Genomic DNA, 21,518 nt, shown 5'->3' on the forward strand with positions numbered 1-21,518 from the left:
ATATCTAAAAACTTGATGTGAAAGTAAAAAACATTTTATTACTTTCACATCAACCCTGGCTTCTATCTCCTGAGGTGGGGATGATTTTAAAGCACATTAAACATTTAATTCCCTGGTTATGATGAATAAATCTGAATATAAAATGACCAACCAACTGTTGCAGCTTTTACATGATGGTGTAGTTGAGTTTTTAGGCTGGATGAGGGAGAAATATCTCTGGTTTGGACATTTAACCTGCCTAACATGTCTTTTTTTTGTCCCTTTATATAGTTTTCTTTGTCTTACTTGTGCAGTTATAGTTTGATGTGAACAAATACAGGCGTTTGTTTTGTGTGAAACAGATATTTCAGTCATTTCCCTGCAGGGTATGAGATGTTTGTGATGAATTGTTTCAGCAGGAACAAGAGAACAGGAGCTGAAAAGGCAAATATTGATATGTGCATGATAATTTCAGGCATGTTTTCTGGATGTTTTTATGCAAATCTAAACGTGGTGCCGGCTTGACGGCTTGTCCTGAGTGTTTCCGTCCAGTAAGTGCTGTAAAGCCTGACAGCAGGTGCAGGGTTGAGCTCCTCCACCTTCCTTCAGACAGAAAAGATGCAGCTGAAGCTGCCCCTCCAACTCTTTGGCGTGCCGTTGAGGTACTGGGAGTTATCCTAACCAGTGACCACCTCCTCCAGCGTGAGGATCTCCATCCCACTGTGTGAAACCTTCGCTTTGATGTCGGCAGCCCAACACACACCGCAGGAACAGCTGTGTGTTGGTAAAACACACTTCATTTCCCGTTTTAGCCTGAAGTTAGTCTGGTTTAGTTTGATATTATCGACGATGTTCCACTGTTTTCTGAAAAGGTTAAGAGGAAGATGAGCACAGGGAAGTTTGTATCGTTCATCACGCTATGACCGGTGTGTAAGTGAGAGTTGAGTTACGATCCAGGTGTGTAGAACTTTGACGGCATTTCAGACGAATGTTTTCTCTTATCAGCTGTGTTATAAATATGCAGGGTGGAGAATTGATTGATTGATTCCTGTTTTTGGACAGGTTATCATCACTGCTTGCCTTTCATAAGTCGGTTATTACTCCTTTATAACATAAAACATGCTTTTATTTTTAGTTTTTTTCTTTTTTGCATGGAGCAATAAAAAGAAACCACATCTAGGAAAGCAGCGACCCCGTTCACGTTAGTCTGGAACGATGAAATCCTCGTCTTTCCACACTCTGTAGTAGTTTTTTCTTCTTAAGCTACAAACACAAGCATGTGTCTGTAATAAAACGGCATCTGTTGGTGATTAAATGCACATTATTTAGCTGCTTTTAAAGGTCTATTTGATGCGTTGATGTAAATGTGCTCTAATGGAGGCCGTTTGTCGAACTCTTCGCAGATGTTTGTCAAGCAGAAATTTAGTTTTTTCTGTTTATGATACAGTTTTATGTTTTCATCAACTCAGTTATGAGGCAGGATGAAGAAAATCCTTTATTTCCTGGCATTTTATTCAGTTTGAGTTTAGTAACGACGTCTAAACGCTGGATATCAGCAGTGACAAAGAATCTGGTGTCAGCTTGTTTTTTCCTGACAGTTTGACAGTCGTTTGTTTGTTCTCTAGAAATGCACATGATAGATGTCACTGTGTCATCGAACATGTCTGGAACTTAGAGTTTTAATGTCAGAAAGTTACGTGAAGCGTCTTTAAAGCTCCGTTTCTACCAGCGGTTCCATCTTCGTACAGGATGGGATGCTCCGAATTGTCCTGTAAAATGAAGGGAACCAGAATATCTGATCTAAACTGTTCGTTTGGATCTTTCCTTTAGAGTCCCAGTCTCACTGGTCCAACCCCCAAAGGGCGGGGCTTGAGACGCAGCCATCTGTTGATTGGTGGAAAGCGCCGTAACTCCCACACAACAGCACCATGTTTAAATATATTCTGATTATTTTGTTGTTGAAGACAGAACATAAACTGCTAAGTGTCCACCAGCCGCCTCCTTTTCTGTGCTTTTTTTCTTTGTTTTAATTGAAAGAAGTCGTCATTTTGTACTGTTACATAGCCTTCAGGCTTATATCCCGCCTACCAGGTCAGGGTACAGTTGCCTTTAGAAACCATAGACTGTATATAAAAGATGGGCGGAGCCTCCGTGACGTCACCCGTAGGTTTCTGAAGAGCTGAATTGAAGCTCGGTGGGCGGTTCCTACCATCACCATCTTGGCAGGGGCATGCGTGTCGTCGCTTCAGGAAAATACAAATATGGGCAAAGAGGTGGAGCTGAGAGGGGGGCTGTGAGCGTCATGGTGGATGATTGACATCGAGCGAACTCCAAGCTTTCTGTAGCTAAGAGCTAACCGAGCTAACCCGGAGATAACAGGAGCTAACCAGCTAACGGAGGTAATTGGGCTAAAGCTAAGTCACGTTGTTAACCGGCTAAAAACCGCGGTTGTTCTACGTTCTTCTGACTAGAAGCGGGAGATCAGGTACCTGTCAATCAAAAGGACACGCCCCTAAATATGCCGAACTTCGAGATTAAATTACTTTTAAACGGGCGAGTTAGAAAAAAATCCACTCCCCCCACAGTTGTCATGAAGGTAAACCTGACCTATTAAACCTAACATGGATTTTTGAACCAGACTGTAAACATGTTTGTTTCTGCTGTAAACATGTTTATTTCTGCTGTAAACATGTTTATTTCTGCTGTAAACATGTTTATTTCTGCTGTGAACATGTTTATTTCTGCTGTAAACATGTTTATTTCTGCTGTAAACATGTTTATTTCTGCTGTAAACATGTTTATTTCTGCTGTGAAGTTGGTCTTTTTAACATGGGAGTCTATGGGGATTTGCTCTGTTTTGGAGCCCCTAGTGGATGAAGGGGGAACTGCAGTTTTATGCACTTCTGCATAGACTTCACTCTTAACCGCTGGAGGTTGCTGCTTGGTGGAAACACATCGGGGGTCTGATCTTACCATACTAACCTGCACCACACTGTCCCGCCCCCAGCTGGACGTGTTGCTGAAAAAAGGTTGATATCGCCGTCGGGTCACGTGACACATTTCCAGAATGTCACTTTTGTCTGATAAAATCCTTATTTTTAAATCGTAGCAGGAGCATACATGTTCAGAGACCTGTAGAACTGAGGAAGTGTCTCGAATGTCCGGTCAGGTCGGCGACACCGACATGCGGGTGTCCTGCTAGGTAAACCTCTCCATCATACTGCCGCGGATCTCAGCAGCAAGGCACTTTCAGCTACAGCCAGAAGTCTGTTGGTCAACGAGGAAAATCATCCAGTGGGTTTTCTTGTTGAACTGGTTTGGGTGTTTCTGCCTGATGCTGAAGCTGCGAGACGGCTTCCGGCTTGTTCGTGTCAAACGTTTTTCCTCCGTGTAAAAACCAGAGGAGTCTTTATCTCGCTTTTTTCTCAGTTTTCTCATTCAACTTGCTTCCAGACACAAACTGATGTAACTTGAGTCGACTTTCGGGACTTCGGGCATGTCTGTGAAACATCCACAGGATTCACAAGCAGCTGAATCTGATGTGCACGACCAGCGGAGTTCCCCTTTAAACCTTGTAGATACCAAGCAGCTCCACACCCCTCCCGCGGTCGCTTGCCCCCACAGGAAGAAGTCCCAACAGAAGCCTCAACCCAACTGCGTCACATTTCCTCATAAAGGTCAGAGGGGAGGCGAGACTGGAACAGAGGGGGGGATGTGTCTTTGTTTTATCCTACAGTATTTGAAGGCATCACTTTTTGCCGATACGACAGATTTTTGCAAAGCTCAGAAAAACCCCAAAATGTTTCGTGTTCTCAAACACGCAGATAAAGAAGTGGCAAACAGAGAGACTTCGGGGAACACAGGAAAACTCCCATAAGCCTGACCGTGACGTAAGGAGACAGTTATGTACACACAGGGTTATTTTCTTCTTCCCAGTGCCGCCTGGAGGCCGTCCGTCCGTCCAGACACGACCCACAGTAATACACCACCAAACCCGGGAGGCTTACAGCACTAACATTCTCATTTATTCTCCGTTTCATAAAACAATGTGCCCTAACAGGACTCCTCATCATGTGATGCATGAATATTTCTATATATAGTCATGTCAGGCATCAGAAGCTCCCAGCGGCTCTCAACTCTTCGTCTTATCCGGCTGCAGGAATCCGTAAAACCACGATAAACGAAGTTCTGACGGTGGAAACATGAGGATTGTTGCTCTGCATGTCAGCGATGTTGGCTAAATAAACCAGTTTGGGAGGGATGGATGTCCGTATCAGCAAGCAGCAGAAGCGGCTCCAGGTGTTTTCACACCTGCTGGTGGCTGCGATCCAAACCTGCCACTTCTGTTTGCTTCAACACACGTTTGATGCCTTTACCGCCTTTCTGCTGCTTCCATAAAGCGGCTCGTCGCACGACGGCGGCAACGCCTCAAGTCTCTGCACTTCCAGGCTTGTTTCACTGATAATTCCATTTAATGCAGATTTCCTCGTACTCCAGTCTGAACGTTGCTCCTCGCTTGTCAGACCAAATGTAGGCGTTTGGCTGCAATTCGGAAACTTTGGCTTTTCTTAAATCATAGTAAAATATGTGGTTTGGGATAATTTCTGAGACAAAATATAGGAAAAAAAAGGTGTTTTATGAAACTTTCTGCAGATGTTTAAACCATAGACTGTATAAGAAAGATGGACGGAGCCTCCGGCGTGTGCATACATCTGAAGTTCCCCCGTCATCCACTAGGGGCTGCAAAACAGAGCGAATCCCTATAGACTCCCAGGTTAAAAAGACCAACTTCACAGCAGGAATAAACATGTTTACAGCAGAAATAAACATGTTTACAGCAGAAATAAACATGTTTACAGCAGGAATAAACATGTTTACAGCAGAAATAAACATGTTTACAGCAGGAATAAACATGTTTACAGCAGAAATAAACATGTTTACAGCAGAAATAAACATGTTTACAGCAGAAATAAACATGTTTACTGCAGAAATAAATATGTTTACAGCTTGGTAATAAAACATTTTAGGTTTAATAGGTCAGGTTTACCTTCATGACAACTGTGGGGGCAGTGGATTTTTTTCTAATTCGCCCGTTTAAAAGTAATTTAATCTCAAAATTCGACATATTTAGGGGCGTGTCCTTTTGATTGACAGGTACCCGATCTCCCGCTTCAAGTAAGAAGAACATAGAACAACCGCAGTTTTTAGCCGGTTAACAACGGGACTTAGCTTTAGCCCACTTACCTCCGTTAGCTGGTTATCTCCTGTTATCTCCAGGTTAGCTCGGTTAGCTCTTAGCTACAGAAAGCTCGGAGTTCGCTCGATGTCAAATATCAACCATGACGCTCTCAGCCCCCCTCTCAGCTCCACCTCTTTGCCCATATTTGTATTTTCCGAGTGAGACGACGCGCATGCCCCTGCCAAGATGGTGATGGTAGGAACCGCCCACCGAGCTTCAGTTCAGCTCTTCAGAAACCTACGGGTGACGTCACGGAGGCTCCGCCCATCTCTTTATACACAGTCTATGGTTTAAACATGCATAAGCCTTGAGATGTAAAAGTTCAGCGATAATGTTCTCTTTATCTTCCCGTTTCCATTCCCGTCTTTTGCTCTGATAAAAAAGGAGCCGTCATCTCCAGAGAAACTTTGTCTTGTCGAGTTGGGAAAGCTTCCTGACGCTGGACGTTTGCAACAGTTAGCATGCCGCTGTTGGCCTTTTACATGCGGCGCCGTTGTTGCATCGCTGCAGTTCAGATGGGAGGAAGGCTTTGGCAGGGCACGAGGGTGGAGGTTACTGGGTGGAGGGGGGGGGGCTGCTGTGTGCATGAAGAAGCCACGCAGCCGCTGGAATACAATAGGTTGTATTGTGTGACACCAGCAGCCCAGATCACATTCAGTTCACTGTGAGTTCATTTTCCCATTTCCTGACCGGACGGCATCACCAACCAACCAGGTTTCCAACCCCCCAGCAGGGTGGGGACGTTTGGTCGGTGCTGCGTGGGTTTAGTTGAGTTCAGGGATGTTTTATCTGTGGTGTAAAGTGAAATCCTGCGTTTGTCCTGCAACAGCTGGTGAACGCCAGCAATCCTCTCTGATCCGCCTTTTACAGCAGTGCAGTCCAGCTTCACCCCTCCTTCTGCCTCTGACACCCAAACACTAAAGCTCGTTCCATCCTCCACGAGAAGCAAGAACTGAGTTCTGTCTCTCCAGGCTGCAGAACAAGAAAAACCTTCTTCTTCATCAGGTCCATCCATCCTCCAGGAGAAGCAGGTCTGCAGCGGGGAGGGGTCACTGTGGGGGGCCATGTCTGCTTTATGTGCCATGAACCCGGCTGTTACCTCCACCAGGTCGTGTTTTTCCCGCCGTCTTTTTGCTCAAGATAACTCAAAAGGTTACGGACGGATTTTTATAAACATTTCCAGAGTTGTTGGAAATGTGAAAATGAAGAACTGATTAAATTCTGGTGGTGATCCGGATCACCGTTTGGATCCAGGAATGTTTTAAAAGGATTCTTTAACATTGGAGGTTTCCGCTCTCCGAGTTTCTAGTTTCATATTTAACGAGCAACTTCGTCCGCGGCGGGTCGTGCACGCGGCGGGGTCCGAGTGTTTTAATGTCAAAATGTCGGTACTTTCTCACCACCTCGATCAGCTGTTTTATTAAAACAATCCGTTTTACCTGCAGCAGGAAAAACGCGGAAGCAGCAACTCCACTTCCTGCTTTCTCCGTGTTAACCACGCCCACCTCACATGTCCGACCAATCACACGATACTTCACGGAGCCCCTCAAGAAAAAACTTCCGCAGCCCGATGTGTCGAGAACTGTCTTCAAACACGTCCGCGAGAACAAAATGACCTCGAGGGGAAAGTTCTGGCTTGTGGTGGAGGATGGAACAAGCTTCAGCCTTCAGCTCTGAGCTCGCTCTGTCGTCCCCCCCTCCTCCGCTGGCGGAGCTCTGGGTGGGCTGGAAAAAGCAGCGACCAGGAAGCGAGTGGGTCAGGGTCAGGGCAGCGTTTACCCTTCACACGCTGAACTCGTCTTCATGTCTGCGTCGGACACATTTTCCATCAGTTTCAGGTTTTCTGATGCAGCAGCAGCCGGTGTGTCGCTCACAGCAGCGTCACACTCTGACATAACTTGACCTTTGACCCATCCTGATGATGGGCGTGACCAGACCCCCCCGGGGGGCTGCAGGCATCGATCCCCGTTGCTGGGCTCTGTGTGGCTGTTTAAACAGTGGAGCTGAAGCTGCTGCAGCATCAGGACGAGCGCCGCTGGTGCCTCTCTGCTGATTTTATTCATCTAAAGTAGAAATAATTCAACCTGTAAGCTTCACAGACAAACAGAATATTCTCTGCCTTGTTTTTCTTCTATTAAAGCATTTTTAAGTGGAGATAAACCAACAAAGAGCATTAAGCTGTAAATCCCTCAGAGGAAATGGACTCTGAACAAGCTGAAGCTTTAATAAAAGGAGTAAAATCAGGATACAGTGTGTTTTATTAGGATTTAATGTGAAGTTTGTTGTCAGAGTCTGATTCCAGGACAGCAGCAGCTCAAATGTTTGTTTTCCTGCTTTTCTCCCATCGTAGCCGTTAAATCCAAGCTGCTTCTCATCCCGACATTCCCGTGTCCACCTCATTCTGGATGCATTAGTCATTATTTCCCCACAGCAGAGGGTCCGCTGGTAAATGCTTCATTAACAGAGCAATATCAGACCATTTCTGTTGGAACAAATGTGACGTAATTCATGTAAAAGAAAGAAAAAGTAGTCATTTATATTAAAACGACACATTTTAGCCTCTTTAAAAATAAAAACAGTAAACGTGTACTTTCTCAGATTTTATATTTTTTACACAATAATCTGTTTTTTCTTCAGTAGAACATGAAGCTAAGCAGCTAATGCAGTCTAAATGTTGTTTTCAATCTTCGTTAATCGACTTCAGCCACCAAATAAAATGTCTGACGCCGTGAGAGCTCAAATCAGGAGGCAGGAAAAACGTTTCAAAGGCAAAGAAACGTGATTACAGGCCAAAGAGACCAATTAAAACCAGTTAGACACCATTAAAAATGATTAGAAGAAGAGCAGATGGAGTTGTGCAGGCTGCAGAGGGATCGTCCACATTTAATGGCTAGAAGCTTCAGGCATGACGAGCCGCTCGCCGAATGAGCAGAGCGACCTGTTCTCTTCTCCACAGTGACCTTAGCAGAGTCTGTCCAGTCCAGGACCGGCCCTCTTCGTCAACCTGTTCTTTCTATTTCAGTCCGCCTGCGTTAAGCCACAGCAGATAAGAGATCCAGAACGCAGAAGGAGCCGAGTTTCCCAGGAAGGAGAAGTTTAGAGACACTTTTCTCTGGGTTCACCGCCCAAACCGAGAAATCTGACCCTTCCTCGCCAAAGAATCCACATTTCTACTCGGGCTGGGCCAAATGGCCAAAATAAAATCTCAGATTTTTTTAAACCAAATCCGATTTTAATCGATTTTTTTTTCCCCTACTGAAAAGAAAAAAATAATAATAAATTATAAAGGTCAAAAATGATTCTTTTTCAAAAATGCTTTTATTGCAGTCAGCCTCGGAGTTTACCTGAATTTAAAGTGCAACTAAACAAGCTGCTAAACAAGAGATGCAGGCGCTGCCGCTGTAAACATTATAAGTAACAACATGTTTGTACTTCGTACGTTTCCACTCTGAGATAGTTTTTAACTTTTGAGGCCTCACTTGTGTAAATTTATTTTTTTTAAAAAACCTAATAAATAAAAATGCTTCCTCTTGGAAGAAAAATAGTGATTCCTTTTAGAGTATTTTGACATTAAATAACCAAAACAATTTCCTACATTGGTAATGAGGGAATAAAAATGAATGTTTCTTTAAACTTAATATGTTTAGAGAAAATTAACCTCTTTGATACAAAATACTATTTTTTTAAAAATCCTTGAATGTTATTAAAGCTAGATTTCTAACATACATGTATTATTACATTCTTGATGTATTTTATTTAATTTACAGATTTTTGGCAGAAAGACGAGCCTGTCAGCGGCATCTGGCTTCAGACCCCGGTGGCATGGGACCCCTCCCACACTGAAAACCCTGCGTTTCCATCACACCTAGAACTGTGCAAAAACTAAATGTCGCCATAAAAACTGCTGCTATAAAAGTTTTTACGTTTTTCAGACATTTCAATACAGAACTATATTGCAAAAGTGTAATGGAAACACTTTTTTTGTGTTTACGTGTCCGCAGACGTGACCTGGGGGTCGTGACCAGTTAATTCCCGGTAAAGATGGCGCGGTGTGGAATAAACAACCGCGAATTTCAGAGTTTTGGAAAAGAAAATGAGGGAGAAAAGCTTCGAAAATCCGAAGCAAATTCTCTGCAGCAAGTAGAAAACCCTAAAATAACGCTACACGCCCACTTTGCATTAAACGCAATTACGAAACGTGATGCTAATGTGCTAAACACCGTTCAACGGAAACACCCGCAAATCAAAACATAAAAGATATCGTTTTTATTTTACAAAAAAAATGTAATGGAAACACAGAGGGGGGGGGGATTTGTTGTACGTTGCTAGCTGCCATGCTGTGTTTATACGTTTCTGTGGGAAACCAGCGGGGGTGCGCTGACGTCACTATGAGGTACGGAAGCCCAAAAGGTGCTGACGGTGCAAAAAAACCCCCAGATTTTCATAAAAATAAATCTTCATAAACAGCAAATTCAAATTAATCGATTAAATCGATTAATCACCTGGCTCTAGTTGGGTTCACCGCCCAAACCGATAAATCTGTCCCTTCCTCGCCAAAGAATCCACATTTCTACACAAACATGTCTTCTGCATGAATCTGCCATGTTGTCTTTTTCTGTTGAGCTGTCCAGGCTGTTCACCAGCTGCTCTCCTCCTCCTCCTCCTCCTCCTCCTCCTCCTCCTCCTCCTCCTCCTCCTCCTCCTCCCTGTTCAGCACCTTCCCGTCCTCCCCTTAAATACAACTTCAATCCATGTTGTTGTTGCTGTTAATCAGCAGGAAGACAAAACATTTACAAGCTAAAATGAGAACATTCCGGGTGTTTTTTTTACTTTATGTGGCCAAAATACTGAAGTAACGGTGGAATAATCGCCGTCGTCTGTTTTTATTCTCCTTGTTGCAAACAAACCTGGAGTTTTCTGCCGCAGATGAAATCTTCAGCTCGTCACGTCGGTAAACTACCAACCGCTGGAGAGCAACCTGGTGTGTTCATGTTTTACATCCTTCATCGGTTTGTGTGGGAGGTTCGGGTGTGTCTGTGTGCTTTTGATTTTAGTGCGTCATGAGCCGACAGTTTGACTTATGGGATATAAATAGGTTATATGAGTTATTACAGTCACCTCACAAACAATCCCGTCGCTACAATGGGCTGCAGATCAGCTCACCCTGATAATATTTGGCCTTCTGGGAGTTTTATAAGCTGAACAAATGGATGGTTAGATCGCTGAGTCACCACCCAAAAGAATAAATATTTACTTTTCAGTTTTATTCACTTATTCATTCATTCATTCATTTATTAAAATATTGTTTTAATTAGTTGCATTTATTTTATTTAGATTTTTTATTTTTTCTTTGATTTCATTTAATTTATTCTGTTTTACCTATTTATTATTTTCTTATTTTTACTAGTTCATTCTTAATAAACTGTGGATAATATATTTCTTGAACAAAAACATTTTTTTCTCCAAATAGTGGCTTTTAATTGAATTTATGATTTGATTTATATTTTCCATTTATTTTTGCTTTTTTTAATAGTTATATTTAGTAGTTTATGTTCAATAATCTGAGATGATGTTTCTATAGACATTATTTATTGAATTTCCCCTTGTGGATTATTAAATTATTTTTCTTTTTTCAAATGTTATTTTATCTTATTTTATTTCTTATTTTATTTCTCATTTAATTTTATTTAATTTTTTTATTTTATCTTATTTTATTCCTTATTTATTTTTTTTATTTAATTTAATTTAATTTAATTTAATTTTATTTTATTTTAGGCATAGGTGGAGCTGCTAAAACAAATGAATGCAGGCCTTTTTTGATGTTTACAGATGAAACAAAGTGCTCCAATATGGTTTCCTCGTTGGGTCTTTTCAGTGTAAATAAATGAACCGGATGAAGTCACGATGACAACAGGCAGACTTCTGCTGGGATTTTTCCACCCTGTTCGTTTAGACTTTACTTCGATTGTTATAATATTTACCATTAATCAGTTTTGGTGAGTTAAACATGTCGGCAAGCCTCAGTGCGACCAGAGATGTTAGAGCGAGGAGGAGATGGAAGGTTTTCTGCTTCTTGGAGACTTTGCTGTCATAGAAACAGCCGGGAACAAGATGGGCTCTTGATTCCAGGTTCACCATGCTGGTAGCAGGTTGGACCGCTTTTACCTCCAGAGCTGCGTTTATTCTGGGTGTCACAAGGTGCAGATTCCTCTGATGTTGCTCCATATCAACATAAAGTAACTATTGAAATTCTTTCCCCCTTCAAACACAATAAATCAGCATTTACCCAATCATCCTGCCGAATGCTTTACATAACCTGATCTTTAAGCTGAACTTTAACCTCCTGCTCCGCTCTTCATTCATTCATACAGCTTCTCATTCACTCAGCAGCTTAGCTAATGCTACTCCTCTCTTTCCAATCACTTACATCTACATATTTCCACTTTTAGCTCTTTTAACACCTTGTTTTGTTCAGAAGACAACCTTTTAACTTATTGCCTGCCGTTGTGTGCAACGCAGAGTGCTTTTAGCGTTATTAAACATGGAATTTCCAGATTAAATTGAAATTATGTAACAGGTTAATCTTAAAAAGCTTTTTGGTTTAGAGTACCTGATATGTCTCTTTCACAATCTGCTGATAGATGTAGAATTGATTCAGCACAGAATTTTACAGATTAAAGTTATTTTTGCAATAAAAATCCACATTATAATTGAAAATGTGGCTGGATCCTTTGTGCCGGTCGTCAGATTAGTCACAGAAGTTAATAAAATAACTTTTTTTTACATGAATGGAAAGCAGTACAACCACATTATCATTTCTGACACGCTGAACTTGTCAGGGCAGGCCACGTAAACACAAACACAGAGACCTGCTGCACCTGAGGCCAACTGCCATGGCTGCCAACGCCGTGACACACACACACACACACACACACACACACACACTAACGGCTGAAGATCCCCAGAGGGCCTTTTACTGCTCATCCACATGCACCTCCATGCTCTGTTTCCCTCCGTCCTTCCTCTGTCTTCCACCGCTGCTCCTGAAAAACACACACTGTCATTTACTCTCGACCCACATGGTCACATGCACCATTACCACACACACACACACACACACACACACACACACACACACACACACACACACACACACACACACACACACACACACACATGAAGAAACATGCAGGCGTGACCTGCCTGCAGTCAGCTGTTAGTCATGTTTCTCCTGAAGCAACACAGTCAGTTTCTGGAGTCACTAAAAAGTTTTCTGTTAATCTCAGTGTGACTTGGTGCATAAATGTTATCTAGTTATATTTACATACATTCACTGAAGTTTTAAACTATTTGCTTTAATTAACAAACAGTAAATGAACTTTGATGGATTATTATTGTTGTTGCTTTCATGCAAATGCTGATAATCACGTTTCCAAGCATCTCCAACCAGTTTGCAAAGTTTTTATCTCCCCAACTGTACCTAAACCTCTTATAGTTGCTCAGATTGTCATTTATGCTCCTGCAAACTTTAGTCCAGTTTTCTAGTATAGTTACTGAGGTGATGGTGTATTCGTAAGTATTTGTAAAGCAGCCACTCTGTTGGACATTACGGAGTCATTAAATACACTGAAGAGTAACTCAACATAATTATTTACATAAAATACAATTAGTAAGAAAGAGCTGTTTTTTAATAGAATATTTGTTTTATTCAACTAATAAAGATGCTTTTATGTAGATATTTTATATAATAAAAAGTAAAATATGATAAATAAATCAAATGAATCAGATGTTAAGCTGGTCTCAGTGTTTTTCCATCTCATTAAAAACAGGAATTAGCGAAGCTGCTGGTTATGATCTGCTGGCCTGAAAAGCCATAGTCGAGCAGTCCTTCTCCCATGTTAAGAAGACCAACTTCACAGCAGAAATAAATATCTCTGTTTTCTATCTGAACCATTGTCTGTATATAAAAGATGGGCGGAGCCTCCGTGACGTCACCCGTAGGTTTCTGAAGAGCTGAACTGAAGCTCGGTGGGCGGTTCCTACCATCACCATGTTGGCAGGGGCATGCGTGTCGTCTCGCCCGGAAAATACAAATATGGGCAAAGAGGTGGAGCTGAGAGGGGGGCTGTGAGCGTCATGGTGGATGATTGACATCGAGTGAACTCCAAGCTGCTTGTAGCTAAGAGCTAACACGGAGATAACGGGAGCTAACCAGCTAACGAAGGTAAGCGGGCTAAAGCTAAGTCGCATTGTTAACCGGCTAAAAACCGCGGTTGTTCTGACTTGAAGCGAGAGATCGGGTACCTGTCAATCAAAAGGACACGCCTCTAAATATGCCGAACTTCGAGATTAAATTACTTTTAAACGGGCGAATTAGAAAAAAATTAACTCCCCCCACAGTTGTCATGAAGGTAAACATGACCTAGCAGGCTGTAAACATGTTTATTTCTGCTGTAAACATGTTTTTTTCTGCTGTAAACATGTTTATTACTGCTGTAAACATGTTTATTCCTGCTGTAAACATGTTTATTCCTGCTGTGAAGTTGGCCTTTTTAACATGGGAGTCTATGGGGATTTGCTCTGTTTTGGAGCCCCTAGTGGATGAAGGGGGAACTGCAGTTTTATGCACTTCTGCATGGGCTTCACTTTTAACCGACGGAGGTTGCCGCTTTGTCTCAAGTGATGGCAAGTTAAGTTCCTTTAAAACCCGACCAAATAACGCGAAACTGTCCGTCTGTCTGTTAAAGTGTAACTGGACCTCAAGAGAAGAGTTTCTTTTTGCCAAATGAAATCAAATAAAACATAATAGTACAGTAAAAGTACTCTGAGAAGTACTTAGTTCAGTGTTTGGTTCAGTGTTGCTGCAGTGAAAAGAGCTGTGATAATCTGTCTGGAAAGGCAGCGGATGTTCTGTATTGTGGTGTTTGTCAGATATCATAGATCTCAGTTTGCTTCTATTCCGGTTTTAAGAAAAGCAAACTCCAACAGTTCCTTTATTGGAAATGGATTTTGGGAATTTGATTTGCATTGCGTGTCAAACACTCCACCAGATATCCGCTGAATGAACTCGTTCTCGTCCTCCTCTTGGCTCCACGCGTCTCAGTTCTGCATGTTTGGCATCGATTCTGGCCTCCCAGCATGCTCTTTTATCCATCAGTTGCCTCCTGCGCTGTGGGTCCACCATCTTCCCTTCCTCCTCCACCTGTTAATGTTTTTGTCCATCCGTCTCCTCCCCTTCACGCTGTCTCTTTCTGTGGCCGTCCACCTCCTCCTCCAGTCTCAGTGTTCTTCTGCTCGGAGGTTTTCTCAGCCTTTGTTTTGTGAGGAACAATGCTGTCTGTCTCTTTCCTCTCATCCCCTGCAGTCTCATCCCTCTGCTTGCAGAAAGAGAAGAAAAGAAATGTCAGCAAGGAAACTGGATGGAAATAAAATGGCTTTGGTTCCCCATTATCCCAGTCAGAGCAGCTAGAACGGCACGAAGCAATGTGCACTCAAGTTTATTCTGTTTTTATGGATAAATTCTCCTTTCAGTCACTTGAGGGAAAATGTTTGCTGGTTTTAGGGTTGATGATGAAAATTTACTGCTAGCTTGGCTGCATGTCTTGGAAGCTTTAAGCTATACGAGCTTATTATGCTGTTAGCAGAAGAAAAAACAGTTTAATGCAGAAATATACATGGAGGTAGGGTTGGGCGATTAATCGATTTAATCGATTAATTTGAATTTGCTGTTTATGAATATTTATTTTTATGAAAATCAGGATTTTTTTTGCCCCGCCATCACCTTTAAAACAAATCCCCCCTCTGCCTTTCCATTACATTTTTTTTGCAAAATGAAAACGATATTTATACGTTTCGACAAACAACAATGTTTAGCACATTAGCATCACGTTTCGTAATTGCGGTTAATGCAAAGTGGGAATGTAGCATTATTTTAGGGTTTTCTACTTGCGTAGTAGAAATCAGCAAATTAGCAAAGCTGCTGGTTATGATCTGCTGGCCTGACAAGCCGACTTTCCTCCATCAGGTTCCGTCTCCGTGTCCTTCTCAGCTGATTCTTGTCTCGTTTGCATCCCTGCCGTCAGAGAGTCGCTTACATTCGTTTCTCAGCCTGACAAATGAGTGGATAGGAAGGCTAACGGCTAATTAATACGTCACAAACAATCTCTTCACATTTTGTCATCGTCTTTCCTTCAAGCACCGTGTGGGATGAAAAAACTGGAGGCCAAATGATCCAGCAATTGGGTGGGGGGTCTCACTGGACCTGGTTCTTTACATAAGGTTAATTTGATGCATAAATAGCTAAAAAGTCATCCAAGTGTCTCATGATTGCATTTTGTCCAAGTAGTAGCCAAAAACTGCAGTTTCCCCCCTCATCCACTAGGGGCTCTCAGCAGAAATAAACATGTTTACAGCAGAAATAAACATGTTTACACCCTGAAACTAAAATATTTTAGGTTTATAGGTCAGGTTTATCTTCATGACAACTGTGGGGGGAGTGATTTTTTTTCTAACTCGCCCACTTAAAAAGTAATTTAATCTAGAAGTTCGTCATATTTAGGGGCGTGTCCTTGTGATTGACAGGTACCCGATCTCCCGCTTCAAGTCAGAAGAACGTAGAACCACGGTTTTTAGCTGGTTAACAACGTGACTTAGCTTTAGCCCGCTTACCTCCGTTAGCTGGTTAGCTCCTGTTATCTCCGTGTTAGCTCGGTTAGATCATAGCTACAGAAAGCTCGGAGTTCGCTCGATGTCAATCATCCGCCATGACGCTCACAGCCCCCCTCTCAGCTCCACCTCTTTGCCCATATTTGTATTTTCCTGGTGAGACGACACGCATGACCCTGCCAAGATGGTGATGGTAGGAACCGCCCACCGAGCTTCAATTCAGCTCTTCAGAAACCTACGGGTGACGTCACGGAGGCTCCGCCCATCTTTTATATACAGTCTATGGTATTTACACAGCTCACTTGGCTGGATGTCAGCTGATCACATACGTGTTTCTACAGTCTGTCTCCATGTGTTGCGTTTACAGAGTTGTATGTTTTAAAGCACTGTACTGCTCCTTTTAAAAGGTTTCGTCCCGTGCACGTGGTTGTTATCTCATCACAGATCAGTGCAGACCGATGACGTACGCGGGGAGTGCAGACAAACAAGTGGCATCCCGGTAGCTTGGTCAGGTTTCTTCCTGCAGCTGCTCTCCCTGTGTCCTCGCCTCTCCTTGATCCTTCCTCCCAGGTTGGCTGCTGTCATCATTCAGGCATTTCATGATGCCTCCAGATGTTTTCTCTCATTCAGCCTCTTGGAAACGCTTCCTCCTCTGTGCTGGTAAACAGGGAGTCAGGCTTTTTCACTCTGATACTTTCTCAGTGAACAGATCCAGGGGCTACCTGTCTTCTGAGCTCTTCTGAAGGCTTTGTGGAGAATGGAACCGACATCCTTTCAGTGCACGTTAGCAATGCAGGCCCATTTTCATCCCCCGCTTTACAGTCATCAGGCATGGAAGCTAAATGAGGTCGTATCAGGGAAGCACCATGAAGCAGAGAGCCCAGACCTGTCATATTTAATACCCTTCTACTACTGTACATGCAGAAGGAAAGGAGTGCTTTATCGGTTTGGGACATATAAGGAGGCCGTTGGTTGGGAATCAACATCTGGATCCACTTTATTTCTTTCTTTCCTTCCAGCTCGGAAACTCGACCTGAAGCGCCCGTTTACAGAGACGTCCATTTATAGAAACGCCCGTTTATAGAGACATCCGTTTAGAGACGCCGGCTTACACAGACGCCCGTTTACAGAGACATCCGTTTACAGAGACGACGGCTAATTATCTTTGGTTCTGATAGGTCTGTGTTTACAGGAAGACTTCTCTCCCTTTTAGAAGTAAGATGGTCCCCTAGTTGGGGACATGTGAGACCCAGACCTGAGTCCAGACCTGGAACCAGACCTGGACCTAGACCCGATGCCTCTGTGTTTACAGGAAGACTTCTGTCCCTGTTAGAAGCAAGATGGTCCCCTAGTTGGGGACATGTGGGGACTCCTGTGGTGACCAGTGTCCTGTTCCCTGAACCACGTCTGAGCTCCATAAATCCTGGTGTCATCCTGGAATGTACCGGATCATCAAGGAGAGGGAGAAACCGGCTCATATGGTTCAGGTAGTCAACTGACCTCATTCCATCAACCTTGACCCAGACCTGGACCTTGACCTGAACCCAGACCCTGAACCGAGACCTGAACCTAAACCTGAACCTAGATGTGAACCCAGCCCTGAAACCCAGACCTGGACCCAGACCTGAACCTAGACCAGTCATTCTGGACTCATCAGACCCATCATCCAGCTCCAGGGTCAATCTGGACTCATCAGACCACATGATGGTGCTCCAGGGTCCAGTATTTCTGCTCCCAGCGAACTGGAGCCTTTTTCTCCGGCTCTCCTCACTGATTGGAGGTTTTCTTCAGACTCCACGGCATTCAGACCCGTGTTCCTCCACATTGTTCGTGTTTCACGAAGATAACCACGAGTTCAGCCGTTGTTACGGGATTAATTTCACCAAACATTAAATCGGTCAGAATCATTCAGGATGTTTTTCTAACTACGTTTCTTCCTGGAAGACGATGATTCACCATCATCCTTCCGGTTTTTACTGATGCATTGGACCGTTCTTCACCCGGTTTTAGTCGTTTCTTGGAGATTTCTGTTGCATGATGCCGATAACCTGTCCCTTCCTCAACAGATTCACGTTTTTTCCTCCAACCAAAGAATGGTGGTTTAGGAAATGAAACTGCTAGTGCTAACTACATGTTTTTTAGTGGAACAAAATGCGGCAGCCTCTTTCTGCTGTAGCCAGAGGCTGATTGACAGATGTCGGGCATCCTCACAGGCTCAGCGGGGATCGAACAGCGACTGATCGGTGTCTGCTCGAGCCTCTAACTCGTCTGGAGGAGACGTTGATTGACAGGCTGCCTGCTGTGTTGAGGGTCCTCTCCCTGCTGATGGGGAAGATGAATGTGACGGGTGTGAATGTGTGTTCATTCTCCTCAGACGTAAAGCTGCTAGCGCCTTTTCTTTTGCCTCCTCACTCTATTCCAGGAAGCGCTGAGTCCTTCTGAAAACCCTTCACTCTTAACAGACTGTATTTATATTTTCACCTCAGACTGCTACAGCTGTTTACTGAGGTCTTGGAATTATTTATTCGTCTTTGTCTTTTCATGTTGAATATTACAGCTTCTGTGATGTATTTCTACTTAAGTGCAAAAGAGCAACCGTGTGTTCACACCAGACGCGTTTTGAGCGTCAGGTTTACATGTAAGGTCAATATGGAGACATCAAGCTTTCTCGCGGCACGTTTTCAGCGTTTGCCGCGTCCACAATGAAAATTTAAAAACGTTTTCGGCAAACGCTAGAGATGGAAAATCCGAACTTTTTCCGCAAACATGGGGCGTTAACCAATCTGTGCGATATATAATTCGGCTAAGCAGATTGTCAAACTGGGCTGGGTGAGACGAAAATAGCGCTGGAAGCAAACCTCCTCAGCACGCAGCTCACAAAACTCAGAACACCTACGATTTATCTGGTGAACCCAGACACGGGGCTGAAACACCCAACGACGACGTTCTCTATTTGTTAAATAAAGTCATGCCGCTCTATCAACAGCTCGGTGGGCGGTTCCTACCATCACCATCTTGGCAGGGCCATGCGTGTCGTCTCACCCGGAAAATACAAATATGGGCGAAGAGGTGGAGCTGAGAGGGGGGTTGTGAGCGTCATGGTGGATGATTGACATCGAGCGAACTCCGAGCTTTCTGTAGCTAAGAGCTAACCTAGCTAACCCGGAGATAACAGGAGCTAACCAGCTAACAGAAGTAAGCAGGCTAAAGCAAAGTCACGTTGTTAACCGGCTAAAAACCGCGGTTGTTCTACGTTCTTCTGACTTGAAGCAGGAGATCTGGTACCTGTCAATCAAAAGGACACACCCCTAAACATGCCAGATTTTGAGATTAAATTACTTTTAAACAGGCGAGTTAGAAAAAAATTCACTCCCCCCACAGTTGTCATGAAGGTAAACCTGACTTGTTAAACCTAAAATGTTTTAGTACCAGGCTGTAAACATGTTTATTCCTGCTGTAAACATGTTTATTTCTGCTGTAAACATGTTTATTTTCTGCTGTGAAGTTGGTCTTTTTAACATGGGAGTCTATGGGGATTTGCTCTGTTTTGCAGCCCCTAGTGGATGAAGGGGGAACTGCAGTTTTATTCACTTCCACATAGGCTTCACTTTTAACCGCCGGAGGCTCCGTCCATCTTTCATATACAGTCTGTGGGTTTCACATGTTGGAACAGCTTAATCTGCTGTTGACCTGGCCAGCTCCACCATGTCATCGTAGTGATGTTTGCAGTCTAGCTGGACCGAACCTGGACTGATGCGGTCCTAAGACTCCAAACCACTTTTTCCGTTCTTATTTCTCAAACTTGTGTGAACAATAACACACATCTTTAAAAGAAAAGTATCAAATGAACCAAGTTATCAGCCAAATTCAAAGCAGAGTAAAAGATTTTAGCGACTTTTTGTTCAAGAGAAACTGAAGCTCGGATCCGTTTGTCGCATCGTAATTTTTTCAGAAATGTTTCCTCGACATGTCGATTCCGATTGTGCACTTTTGCTTGTATTGAGGGAACAGTATGAGGAGGTGTCAGCTTCTGTAGATGGACGTAACGCTGTCCAAAACTATCCTGGTGCTACATCAGGCCAAAGCCTCCAGTCCGACCAGTAACAACTAACTTCATAACGCTCACGGTAAAGCATCTGAAATGTCTCAAAGGCATTGTCTGAAACCGTGTTCTCTGGCTGTGATCCATACCTTCAAGCATGCAGCCCTACAATGGCTACCTTCTCCTAAATCTAATGACTCTTTCCCAGTAAAACCACCATGAAGAGACACCATTATGGTGACTTGTTCTGTATTGTCCTGCGGTCATGTTGCAGTGGAAACTAAAGGAGATCAGACGTTAGCAAGAAGCTGTGCATGAGATGGGTGTGATCAGAGTACGTCAGGTTAACGATGAACAAATGCATCCTGGGATGTGTTTTTAACTTTGTATAATGACTCATGTTGCTTGCCAGTCTGATCCATCGGTTATGGACCACAAAGCTCCTGGGTTTGTTGAGTGGTTGTAGTTGCAACAAATGGTTTCACAATGACGTAGTCGCTCATCCAGTTGAGAAAAATATTCCTTCTGTAATGTTTTGCTCAATACGTTGGATACACAACTGCAGCTTCCTGGCATCACGGAGGGGATGGATGATTACAAAACTCCTCTTCCCCAAGTCTGTTCATCTGTCAGCTGATGTCCAGTGTGCCGAGCAGTCCCAGAGGTGGAGAAGGTTTCTTTGTCCAAGTCCATCCACCCTGTTGACTCAGACTTTTCTCCAGCTGCAGGAAAAGAAAAAGTGTTTCTTTCCAGTGTGAAAGGACGGGCTGCCAGTTCGAGGCATGATCTTTAACTTCAGTTCAGTTCTCCAATCAGAAAGCGTTGTTCTGTCTGTGACGTACTGTTGTGATGACACAGCTTTGCCTTGTAGCCGCCACGCCGCTGCTGATTCATCGCTGTCGTCCCTCTCCTTCCTCTCTTCCTGTCTCCACGCTGCTTTCTCATTGTTTACTTCTTCCATTTTCCTGTCCAACACCACCCCTTTCTCCACCATCTTTTCCATTTTCTGCTGCTTTACTGTTAAGGTTTTCTAATCCTAGTTTAAGCATTACTGCGACGTTATCGTCAGATGAAATGCTGATCATTCTTCATTATGATCATAGTAAATGTCAACACAAGAAGTCCTACATACGATCAATCTTTCCCTTCAAAAGAAGACTTTATTTTTATTTGTTGCAGTTCACCACCCAGTATTCTCTTTGCCCTCCTACAGTCAAATCAAAATTTATTTGTAAAGCACCTTTCATACAAGAAGCAGCTCAAAGTGCTTTACATATGTTAAACAAAAAGACACATCATCATTCACACACACAAACTGGCACACCCCCAATCCCATGTTGCCTTATAAAGCTTCTATAGTCATCTTCTGTCTCTTTAACCGACAATCATAATAAAAGTAAAAGAATAAACATAAAAGAGATAACATCTGGCTTGGCACACTGTGAGGAAACAATATCCTGGGGATGCGCTCACACCAGGGGCCAGCCCAGCCACAACCAGAGGGTGCATCACCACTGGAACGGCCACGACTCAGGGTTGGCCCTGATCCATACTGCAGCCAAATGGCTGCAATGCAAGGGCCGACCTGTCAGG

At 43.3% G+C, this 21,518-nt stretch overlaps 1 protein-coding gene across 2 annotated transcripts in view; it reads left to right on the forward strand.

The window, feature by feature from the left end:
* Positions 1-21,518, forward strand: part of pkn1a (protein kinase N1a) — a 71,177-nt gene that overhangs the window by 710 nt on the left and 48,949 nt on the right. The window lies entirely within an intron of this gene.

The sequence above is a fragment of the Telmatherina bonti genome (assembly GCF_933228915.1).
Source record: "Telmatherina bonti genome assembly, chromosome: 3".
Lineage (NCBI taxonomy): Eukaryota > Metazoa > Chordata > Actinopteri > Atheriniformes > Telmatherinidae > Telmatherina > Telmatherina bonti.